This window comes from Ovis canadensis, chromosome 16, assembly GCF_042477335.2.
Source record: "Ovis canadensis isolate MfBH-ARS-UI-01 breed Bighorn chromosome 16, ARS-UI_OviCan_v2, whole genome shotgun sequence".
In the NCBI taxonomy this organism is placed as follows: Eukaryota; Metazoa; Chordata; class Mammalia; order Artiodactyla; family Bovidae; genus Ovis; species Ovis canadensis.
The window spans coordinates 75,437,082-75,449,481 of NC_091260.1; the positions used below are offsets into that span (position 1 = coordinate 75,437,082).

The 12,400-nt window shown below is 43.2% G+C and overlaps 1 protein-coding gene across 1 annotated transcript in view; it reads left to right on the plus strand.

Moving 5' to 3' along the window:
• CTNND2 (catenin delta 2) overlaps positions 1–12,400 on the plus strand; it is a 1,126,037-nt gene that overhangs the window by 930,068 nt on the left and 183,569 nt on the right. The window lies entirely within an intron of this gene.

A 12,400-nucleotide genomic window follows, 5' to 3' on the forward strand; every position in this document is an offset into this window, starting at 1 on the left:
TCTCAACTGAGAAGAAACAGAATCACTTCAGTGATATTAATAATAAAGTTCTCGTGAATATTTATAACAGTACTCTGAGCCTCCAGTCTTGAGAGGTGTGTGTGTGTGTGTGAATGCGCATCCATAAAGGGAGCTAAAGAGAGCTGGCCTCCATAAATATCAGCTTGCATTCATGGACAGGAATAGGAAACCCTCCAACAATTTTGCTTTTCCTCAAGGTCATGAAATAATGACCTTTTGACATGATTTCTCTGGGTAGGCTCCACCATAAGCCAAATTTACAGTTCTCTAAACCCCACTTTTGAGACATCCATTTTATAACCTCTTAAATTCTATGATTCTTAAGAAACCTCCTGCCCTACTAGAAGAAATATAGCTCATCCAAAGCTAAAACTGTGGGCATTTCTGACCCTTTCTACCTCATTTTTCTATTTCTGTTATATGCAACCATTACAGGTAGTTTTCCTTTCTTAACATCCTTGACTTGTAAAGAGTGTCATCGTTCCCAGTGAGGATCGTGGAACGAAGTGCTTCAGAACCGATTGCAGACATATAGTTAATAAATATCAGTTTGGCTCCATCAGTTAATATTCTCTGTAAATTATATAGTAATGCAATTATATATTCATGATGTTTGATTTAAGGATGAAGCCTACTGATATATGAACGTTCAGCTTCATTTGATAAAAGTCAGATGAAGAAACCAGACTAGTGAAAATTCATGGCTCCCCTTTGTAGGTCATCTGGCCAAGTTCACAAACACAGAGGCTTGACCAGTGCTGTTTCTGCTTCAAGCCAGGACTGACCACCTCATAGAAAGTAAAAAGATGCCTTTCTGACATCTGATTCAGAAAGAGTTTCCTGTAGCCTAAGTGGCTTTTCTTGGCCCACGTGAAACCAGGTTCAGGGTTTTCCCCACTTTTCAGTGTTTATCATGCAAGTGACAAGGTAAGGTCTATCAAAATTTGGTGACTATTTCACTTCCCTCTTATTTCATTAAGTGCCTTCTGTTGCCAAAACTTGGCCTCTGTTCACTGGTGCCAAATAGAAAGGCAGAGACAGTTTTGGGTGGAGTAGAAAGAAATAGCTGTATTGCTTTGCCAGGCAGAGGCAGCCACAATGGGTTAATGCCCTGAAGACTGTGCCCCACCCTGAAGAGGGGTAGTGAGGGGTCTTAGAGTGCTGAAGGAGCGGGGCGTGATCAGCTCATGGACATCCTCTGATTGGTTGGTGATGAGGTAATCTGGAGTCAGCATCATCAACCTTCTGGTTCCAACCAGTCTGGGGTCTACGTGCTTGTGGGCAGCATACTGTTAACTTCTCCCACTGGTGGAAGTTTCAGTATCTTCAAAACAGCTCGAAGGACGTGGCTCAGAATATTATCTATAGTGCTCGAGGAGGAACTAAAGGACCTTGACTTTGTTTAATGGCTAAAGTATTATTTTGTCTTGCATGACTATTCTCCTTTCTTTCTGCCTCTTCTTAATTCTCTGATTAAATTTATTCTTTGACTAAAGTTTTTCTACAGACAAAAGGCCAGTGGGCAACATGGATGAGGGTCTGTTCTGGGAAGGACCCCATAGGGTCCTGCTCCATTACATTTCCCTTCTTATAGAAAGAAATAGGAGTTTTTAATCTCTTATTTAAATATGTTTATGAATCATTCCACATTAATGAGCAGACTGGACTAGTAGGGGAAGAAAACAGCTCTGGGAAAGGGCTAAAATGAATTTGTCAAATAAAGACTCAGCAGATGAAAGGTTTCAGGAAATTTCTATTACCATTTGCTTAGAACCAGTGTTGGAAAAATACACAAAAAATGTTTTAAATATTTATATCATGATGGAAGCGTCTAGATTTTACTATGTGAGGTTATATTGACATTCTTAATTCTTTCAACAAAACCAAGATCTTTATTTACATGAGAGAAGTGGCTTTGTATGCTGTTCCTGCCTTCCCATTTCATCCACGGGCATTTTCTAAGTGCCTGCTGTGTGCCAGGAAGGGACCAGGGAACCAAAAATAAACCAACGTCTTAACCTTCTAATCCCTTGGAAGACGACACCAATGCAGGGAGTCCTAGTATTATGATTAGGATAGTTCAGAATGGGCTTCCCAGCTGGCACTAGTGGTAAAGAATGCCCTGCCAGTGCAGGAGACAAGAGATGTGGATTTGATCCCTGGGTCAGGATGATCCCCTGGAGGAGGAAATGGCAACCTGCTCCAGTGTTCTTGCCTAGACAGTCCTGTGGACAGAGGAGCCTGGCAGGCTACAGTCCATGGGGTCGCGAAGAGTTGGACACGCCTGAGCGACTTGGCGCACAGGATAGTACAGAAGGAAAAACCGGGGAAGGAGTGGCTTATTCAGCCAATGTGGTCACAAAAGCTTTCAAGAACCAGATGAGACTGGGGTCAGGCAGAGAAAGGGCTCCACCAGTCAATGCTTTGGGATCTCCTTGAGGCCAGAAAGATCAGCACACACTCCTGACGCTGACGTAGGGGACTTAACTCCAGGATCTGTGGGCAATCTGCAAACCTAGCAGACTTTAAGAAATGCAGCTCGCTTAGTTGTTTCATTCTAGGTGATAAAGGGCTGTCAAAGCAGAGCTCAGAAGGGTAGACTTGAATCTTTAAGGGGCAGAAAGCTATGGCAAAGCTTTTACCAAGAGAACATAATGATCAGCTATGTCTGGGAGCAATTTTACAGGACAGAGTAAAAGCAGGTAGGGAGGGGAGCAGTGACATGAAAGGTGGCGCTGTGAATTTATGGGCTGCCCTGCAGACTTCATTTTTAAGGTACCTCCTGTAGACAAAAGTAAATATCAATGTTTTATTCCATTCAGTTAAATTTAACCATCACTGGTTTGTAGCTATGAGAGCTATCTCCATAGCTGTTTTAGGTCTGCTTTTTATTTCGGAAATATTTTTATCATTTTATGTTATTCTTATTTAAATTATGGCTTCAATATTTTATTAAATGTTACAGAAGTTTTATGGCACATATCATTATTTGTATGTAACTGAGGCTTAATAAATCAAATCCCCCCAAAACCAGAGGATATGAAACACACGTAACTGAGCTAAATTAAAGATAATGCAGTGCACTCAGCAAAAGTCCTCCTGGAACTGCAGAAATGATTTGAATATAGTCCTTAAAATGTAATTTAATAAGCAGATCATCTCAATTTATAAGTCACATCTGGGCTTATTCCTTTGCAAGAAACATTTTTTTTTCTATCACAATATTTAGAAAGATTTTGGTGCTTTGCTGCTTCTTAAAGCAGAAAATAAAATTACAGCAATTGTTCTTTTAGTCAGTTTTATGTACTCAATATATATATAAAAAAATGATACAGTGAATTTGCCCAAGAAGATGATATAGTGAGTTTATGTAACATTTGCATACCTTGATCTGGTCCATTAATTTATAGCTTTAATCTTTTTTTTACTTTTAAATATATTTATTGTTTCTTTTCTAACTTTGCAAGTAGTACACATTTATTGCTGACTACTAGAAATACTTGCAAGCATAAAGTAATAAGTAACAATCACCCATAAACCTCATCCCCTAGAGATAACCATCATTAGCATTTTTTATACATTTCCTCCCAATATCTGCATATCTTTTTGCCCTTGAAATTTACCTAAATTGTATAAAAATGCCTAAGTCGCATGTTACAAGTCTTTTCCAATGTGTCATAACCACCACTTTCATACTCCATGAAACCAGGCTAAAACATAAGTATATGACTTAGGACCCAGTTTATCTTGTGAAAAAGGACAATAAATTGCCTTTGTTCAACAGAGTGTGCTGATTTTTATGTAAAATTAAGAGGAGCAGTTTTATTCACAAAATTCCTGACTTCCAAGGTCCAGGAGCTTCTGCTTCACATACATCATTCATTCTCATAAATATTATAAGTTCAATAGGTCCTGTGTCGTTAAGTCAGGACACCAGTATTTTCATCCACATCCTGACTCCTGATCCAGACCATGCCCGCCCACTACACCACACAGATGGGAAATGCAGTGTTAAGTGAGCTGACATTATAGGTCTGTGCTGGAGCAACACAGACAACCACCCGACCAAAGAATGGACAGTACTCTCCCAGGGGCTGGGTCTTCTAATTCGCTTCTTGACGTTCTCTGAGTGGCATCTACTTGGCCAATATCCCTTTTGTCTTTAATTGTCAGTTGTCTCCTCCTTCCCCCTTATTTTTTACTTTCTCTTCTCCTCTTTTATGGATGACGGGAGCCCCACACAGAGTCACCTACCCCCACTGAAGTCCCCTGTCTCCACCTCTGTCTTACATTTTAATTTAAACAATTAGTACGATGAGTATCTTTTTTTAAAAAGACTACACTTTAAGACATGTCCTAGATAATACAGTGGACATTATTTTTCCAGTTCTTAAACTCCTTCATCTGTTGACTGATGACTTAAAGTGAGTTCATATTTTTGGCTTGTTTCTACAGCTACAGTTTCAAGAATATATGAAGAAAATGAAATGTAAAAAAAAATTAAACTCTTTTCCTGGGATAGTGTTTCCTAGCTCAGTGTAGCTTATAACTCCAGTAGGGGTGTATGGTAGGTAAAGTAAATTTATCAGATCATTATCAGATATCATCATTCTCAACTTTTGTTCCTAGCAGGATTCAAATTTATTTATGTCGTTTCAAGACAGGAAGCCAAGGTGAAAAATGTAAGCAATTGCTATTCTGAAAGAGTACCTCTTTTTATTTTTTAAAAAAAAGATTATAAATGCAAATTGCACCACTCTTAAATATTCAAAAGCTTATCAGAGTGAAATTTAAGTTAAAAAGAAGACCTATGCCTTAGTAAACTAGGATCTAGAACACTCACATTGTCCAGTCTTTATACAAATTGAAATGTCTTAAAAGACTCTGTCCAGTTTCTCCAGCCTTTCCTCTGTTCTACCAAAATCAGTGGCAGTGTCCGCCCCACCAGTCTCAAGCTTCTAACGCACTCACTGAGAACATTCTACAGAGAAGAGCCCCTTGGCTTTGCCTTTTCTAAAAAAGGCATGGTGAAACTTCATGGGAAGATGGCATATCACGTTGACATAGCCAAAATTTAAGCATATATAAAATATAAAATGAAAAGATAATGCCCTTAGTCCTCTTCCACTTAAAATTCACTTTGGGAGTAAGAAATGAAATTTTTAAAAAGCTGATCTAGTTGCTCCTGAAATATCTACCCATCACTAAGAAAAGAGGATAGAAATGGAAAAAAAAAAAAGTTCTCTTAAATTCTGTTGAAGGAGAGAGTTGTTCGGAATGATAGATTATGGGGTTCCAGGAGGGAGTGTCAGGTGGGGGCCTCAGGTGTCAGAGCTGGGGGTGATGGGCAGGGGTCGGCTTCGTCTCTGCTCAGAGGAGCCTGGAGGGCTACAATTCATAGCCCTCATCCTCCCCCTGACCAGTCGCACACAGCAACACTTGACTTCCTCCTTGTTTCTCCTCCTTTTAAATTTTGTCTTTTGTTCCTATTCTGCTCAATTAAAGCTTTAATTTTTAATTAAAAATTTACAAATATGGCTTAAAATAAATATGAAAAGATGTTAGAACAGCCTAGGACTTAATTATTCATGAAGTTATTGTGCTGGGGTTTTTTCCTCTTTATGCTTAAGGATTCCTCCAGGGAAACCACTTTCCTGTGGCCTTAGTCAGGTGATAGAGACCTTGAAATTGACTCAGTTATGTACCTGTGATTGTTTCCCTGCACACCATGTGATGAAATACCCTCCTATAACATTTGGCAAGAATCATCAGCTTCAGCCAGAATGTGTGTTGACCAACTACACACTGAAGGCTCACTAGTGAAGGTCAGTCCGGCTGTGCCTGTGGGCAAGCTTATTTTGCCTGGGTTCACTGCTGTAGGTTGTAGTTCAGTTCAGTTCAGTCACTCAGGCGTGTCCGACTCTTCGACCCCAAGGACTGCAGCACTCCAGCCCTCGCTGTCCATCACCAACTCCTGGAGTTTACTCAAACTCATGTCCATCGAGTTGGTGATGCCATCCAACCATCTCATCCTCTGTCATCCCCTGCTTCTCCCACCTTCAGTCTTTCCCAGCATCAGGGTCTTTTCAAACGAGTCAGCTCTTTGCATCAGGTGGCCAAAGTATTGGAGTTTCAGCTTCAACATCAGTCCTTCCCATGAACATTCAGGACTGATCTCATTTAGGATGGACTGGTTGCATAAGTGTCCCTTGGGATAGGTTGGATAAGTGTCCCTCCAAATCTGTGTCAACCTGGAGCCTCAGAGTGTGACCCTATTTGGAAATAGGGTCTTTGCAGATATAATTATTAAATTATAAGGTCACACTGCAAATGCCGTATGTGCTGTGCTTAGTCACTCAGTTGTGACCAACTCTTTGTGACTCCATGGACTGTAGCTTGCCAGGCTCCTCTGTCCATGGGACTCTCCAGGCAAGAATACTGGAGTGGGTTGCCACGCCCTCCTCCAGGAGATCTTCACAACCCAGGGATCGAACCCAGGTCTCCCACATTGCAGGTGGATTCTTTACCATCTGAATATCACTCATATGTGGGATCTAAAATATAGCACAAATGAACTTATGTATGAAAGAGAAGCTCACAGAGAGAACAGACTTGTGGTTGCCAAGGGGTGAGGGGTGTGGGGAGGGGGCAGATTGGGAGTTTCGGATTAGCAGATGCAAACTCTTGTATATAGGATGGATAAACAACAGGGTCATACTGTAGAGCACAGGGAACTGTATTCAGTATCCTGTTAAAAATCAAAATGAGAAAGAATAGATACATGTGACTGGCTTACTCTGCCATACACTGGAAATGAGCACAACAGTGTTAATCAACTGTACTTCAATAATATTTTAAAAAAAGATGAGGTCACACTGAACTAGGGTAAACCCTATGTCTAGTGAGTGGTACCTTTATGAGAAGAGGACTTATACACACAGAAGGGCACTGGGGGAGGACAGCCACGTAAAGACAGAGGCAGAGAATGGAGTGATGTAGCTGTAAACCCAAGAATGACAGGCCTGCCAGCAACCACCCGAAGCTAGAAGGAGGCAAAGGCTTCTTCCCCAGAGCCTTCAGAGAGATCACAGCCCTGCTGACACCTTGACCTTGGACTCCTAAGCTCCAAGTTGCTAACATTCTGTAGTTTTTAGACATCCAGTTTGTGACAGTTTTTGGGTTTTTGTTTTTTTTTTTTGGTGGACTTCCCTGGTGGCTGAGACGGTAAAGCATCTGCCTACAATGCAGGAGACCCGGGTTCTATCCCTGGGTCGGGAAGATCTCCTGGAGAAGGAAATGGCAACCCACACCAGTATTCTTGCCTGGAAAACTCCATGGATGGAGGAGCCTGGTAGGCTACAGTCCATGGAGTTGCAAAGAGTTGGACACGACTGAGCGACTTCACTTCACTTTGTGGCAGTTTGTTCTGGCAGCCCTAGGAACCTGATACAGTCACACTAGTGAGGAACCCAGGGACCCCACTAAGTACAGGAACCACCTGAGCATATAGCCCAAGGAGAAAAAAGGGGTGAATAACCTAGAGAGGCTGTCTGTCCCCAAACAGCTCCCACACACCAAGCTGATAGCGGCAGATCCAGATAGAAAGTCAATTCTTTTTTTATTTTTAAAATTATATTTATTTTGGCCGTGCTGGGTCTCCATTGCTGCTTGTGGGCTTTCACTAGTTGCGGCGAGTGGGGGTTACTCTTTGTTGCCCTGTGTGGGCTTCTCACTGCAGTGACTTCTCTTGTGGAGTACGGGCTCAGTAGTTGTGGTTCACGGGCTCAGTTTCTCTGCAACATGTGGAATCTTCCTGGACCAGGGATTGAACTGGTGTCCCCTGCATTGGCTGGCAGATTCTTATTCACTAAGCCACCAGGGAAGTCCAGAAAGTCATTCTTCTCTAAACCAAGGGCATTCCCCTCCATAGCTCAGGCTCACAGCAACTCACCTCCTGCAGCAGAATTGGCTCTGCAAGACCAGGTGAGGATGCGTCAGCCAAAGACATTCAAGTCCAACTGTTTTGACTGGCAGCTGTTAAATGAGCATCTCCCAGCGAGAGAGGAATTGAGGCTCATGGTTTCTACCCATTTATGAGCTGCCCTTTCTTTCCCTCTTGACTTAGAACTTGCTTCTGAAAGATCTCCTGGAGTAGGAAATGACTATCCACATCAGTGTTCTTGCCTGGGAAATTCTATGGACAGAGCAGCCTGGTGGACTACAGTCCATGGGGTCACAAAGAGTCAGACACACCTGAACACGCGCATGCTCACAAGGAAAGTCACGAGGACTTGCTGGCTTTGGACTTGTTGGGTGCCATGACAGCCCATGGGCTTCCCAGGTGGCGCTAGTGGTAAAGAAACCAGTTGCCAGCGCAGGAGACAAAAGAGATGTGGGTTCGATCCCTGGGTCAGGAAGATACCCTGGAGGAGGGCATGCCACCCATGCCATGGAGAATCCCATGGGCAGAGGAGCCTGGAGGGCTACAATTCTTGGGGTTGCAAAGAGTTGGACACAGCTGAAGCAACTTAGCATGCACGTGTGACAGTCCTCAGTCATTCTGTGTCTCACACAGAGAGTGTGACATGACTTAAGTCTCATTTAAGGCGTTCCATTCCCATGGCTGAGTACAGAATGAATGCTATCAGGATTTAGTGCAAAGCATGACTGTGTTTTTCCATTTAAAATATCACAAATCAATATCCTAATGATCCCTTCATGGCCTTGATCATCATTTCATCCTGGACTGCAGGTAAAACCTTCCTGAGTATCCTTTATTTACTTTTTAAAAGTCTGCCTGCTCAAAACGACAACTCAGATGGGCCTTACTGTCTGGCTGTGTTACATTTAGTCGCAAGCACATAGGGCTTTATCTCCAGCTGAAGTATTTGCATAAGGCTGGCACTGCTAACATCCACAGCTCATTTCCTAGTGCCGCCGAGCCATCTCTTTACTTTTATTATTCTATTCCCACTTCAGCATCTTGTCCTAAAGGACAACAATATACAACCCTAATTTTTCCCATCTATCTTTGTGTACAGGGGAATGTTATTAAGGCCATCAAAGGAGCTGCACTGTGCCTTTGCTTATGAGTATAATTAAACTCAGACCCTCAATTAGTCATTTTAACCCATATAATGGATGAACGCTTGGTCCCCTGGTGCCGCTAATTCTGGAGTGACCTTGAGAAAACCCCATCACAAAGTAATACCAGTGATAATCACACTCTGGCTAGAAAGCGCCTAGGAAATTTATTTTATCTGGTTTACTCTTGAATTAGACGCAGGAAAGAAGAGGAGTTATTATTTTTACCCATTCAGCCGCTTGCCAGTATCAGGCATCTAATAAAAAGAATCTGCTTTTAGAAGTATGTTTAAATCTTGTAGCATGAGCCCTGAATTTATCCCAGTCTTGTGCTGCTGCTGAACGGAGTACTCTCGCTCAGGTACTGAAAAGGGAAGGGCGTAGTCCATGCGGATGCTGAGAACAGACGTGGCGCCACTCACCCCACCCACCCTCCGTCCAACCACACCTGCTCCTCCAGCACCTGAGCAGTCCTCCACTCCTGATCAGTGTGTCTATTTCAGCTGCAGAATGAGTGGTTTTCTTGAGCCCTGATTCAGCGATGAAGGTCCTCTTTGAACGATGGGAATAGAATCTGCAGGGGGCAGAAGGTCTAGGGGCTCTTAGGAGCCCATCTCTGCAGCTCCATTGGCGATGGGGGCTCCAGTGTCACATGGTTCAAGCTCACTGCCTCCCGCCTGATCAGAAGGAGGTGGTGGCTTATCTCCTTATTACCTTGTTCAGACTGTCGTAACAGACAGGGTGGTTTAAACAACAGGAATTTATTGTCTCCCAGTTCTGAGGGTTAGGGCTGGTTCTCGGAGGCCTCGGTCCTCAACTTGTAGGTGGTCACCTTCTGGCCGTGTCCTTGTTTGCTCTTCCCTCTGTGGGTCTACATCCTGATCTCCTCTTCCTCTAAGGACACCAGTCATATTGGATTAGGGCCCAGGCCAAAACCTCATATTATCTTAATTACTGTTTCAAAGACCATTTCTAAATGCAGTAACATTCTGAGGAGCTGGGAGTTAAGATCTAACATCTGAGCTTGGGAAGGACATAATTCAGGGGATAATAAAACTCTTTAATAGTTGGCTTTCACTGTTTGTTCTCACTTTAGGAAATAAGTTTTAATAAAACATTCTTCTAGCAAGGTCATGTTGACCAGTGTGAAGCATATTGTAATTTATTGTATAATAAAACCAAAATCAAGCTTATTCTCAGCCAGGGAAAAAAAATAAGCTAATGTTAGCCTTTTGTCTCTATTTTCAAGTGGAAGTAATCATAAAAATATGCTACAGGTGGACACTTTTCCTTTTTTCCATTGTCATTAATGTAACTTCAAGACATTATATAGCAACATAAGAATCCTAAAAGCCAATTAGTGAATTTGTTCTTAAATTGGGGTTTACCTACTGAACTATGTTTCATTCTTATACTTTGATGAAATCAGTAACTTAACAAAGAGGAATCTTAGAAAATCTATTCATCTTAAATCCTAATTATTGCATGTACATGAAATGACCTTTGATTTGGAATTAGGAGATCTGATTTGAGCTTTAGCTTTGATATGTCTTGTCCGTTTTCCTGAGGGAAACTAGGCTACATTATCTTGGCGTCAAATACCATGGCTGTAAAGGAATGGTTTGGCCTAGATGTCCTTGATGAAATGGTTTAAAAAAAAAAAAAAGTAAAGCATGGCCAGGGTATTTGCTAGCTGACCTCAAGTTGGAATCCCCCCAAAAAAAACCATTCCCAAAGGAAGTATCCTCAAGGAAGGCATCACCCTTGAACACCACAGGCTCTAGGTCCTGGCCTTTGTCTTTACATGTTAGGAAACTTGACCTTCAAGCTGCAAGACCATCAGGAGGAAGTCAGTGCTCATTTTAGCATCTACTGGGAAGCCCAGATGGCACAGTAGTAAAGAATCCCCCTGCCAGTGCAGGAGATGCAGGAGACATGGGCTTGATCCCTGGGTCGGGACAGCCCTCTGGAGTGGGAAATGACAACCTGCTCCAGTAATGTTGTCTGGAAAATTCCATGGACAGAGGAGTCTGGAAAGTTCCTTGAATAGAGGAGTCTGGTGGTCTGTAGTCCATGGGGTCACAAAGAGTTGGCTATGACTGAACACGCTACGCATGTTGTTGTTGTTCAGTTGCCCAGTCCGACTCTGCGATCCCATGGACTGCAGCACACCAGGCCTCCCTATCCCTCACCATCTCCTGAAGTCTGCCCAAGTTCATGTCCACTGCATCGGTGATGCCATCTCATCTTCTGCTGCCCTCTTCTCCTGCTCTCAATCTTTCCCAGTGAGTCAAGCCCATCATGTACTGTGCTCCTTTAATTTGCATACCGTTAATACAGTTGTCCCAATAAGCCTGAGGTGGGAATTCCTACCCTATTTTACAAACTCAGAAGCTGATACCCCTGAGGGCAAGATTGTGTGTTGTGTGTTAGTCGCTCAGTCTTGCCTGACTCTTTGCGACCCCATGGACTGCAATCCACCAGGTTCCTCTGTCCATGAGATTCTCCAGGCAAGGATACTGGAGTGGGTTGCCATTTCCTTCTCCAGGGAAGTTACCCCAAGTCACACAGCTTGTGAGAGAATGAACAGTGATGTTAAGCCCCAGGATGCAGAATGCTACAGCTGGGTTCTTCCCACTTCACCATATTTCATAAGCCAGAGATGACAAACAGCTGAAGAACACATGTGCTTGTTTACACAGAGGAGATGATGCTGACTCAGCTGGGGTCCCATAAGAAGCGTACACTAGCATGGAGATGCAGGTGACACGTTAGAATCAGAATCCATGTGAGATATTTAATCAGGGGCAGCACCCAAGAAGAAAACTGGGCAGGAACCAGAGGGGCTTGGAGCCGTGAAACCGTGATGCAGGTCTGACCCCAAGGGAAGGAAGGAGGGGAGACAGGAAGGAAGGATAGAGGTAGGGAAGAAGAAAGGAAGGAAGGGAAAGAGGAAGGAAGGGAGGGAGGAAGGGTGGGTGGAAGAAGGGAAGGGAGGGAGGAAGAGCGACTGAAATGTCTTAGACTCTAAGGGGCCAGTGGAGAGTTCTGAGCCCAAGCCATCCTTCCAAGGAGTCCCACATTTCCCAGGAATGGGCTTGCCTTGTCCCTGCTGCCAAGCTCAGTTACTGACAGGGATCATCCATGGGAGGTGAGGTCTCTGCAGAAGGGCAAACACAGTAACAGATTTCAGGGCACAGCCGCTGGACAGCTGGCATCGATCCGTGATGCTCTTGTGTTATTTCATGGATGTTCCATAAGCCTAACCCTTTGCCAGTGCTTTGGTTCATTCTAG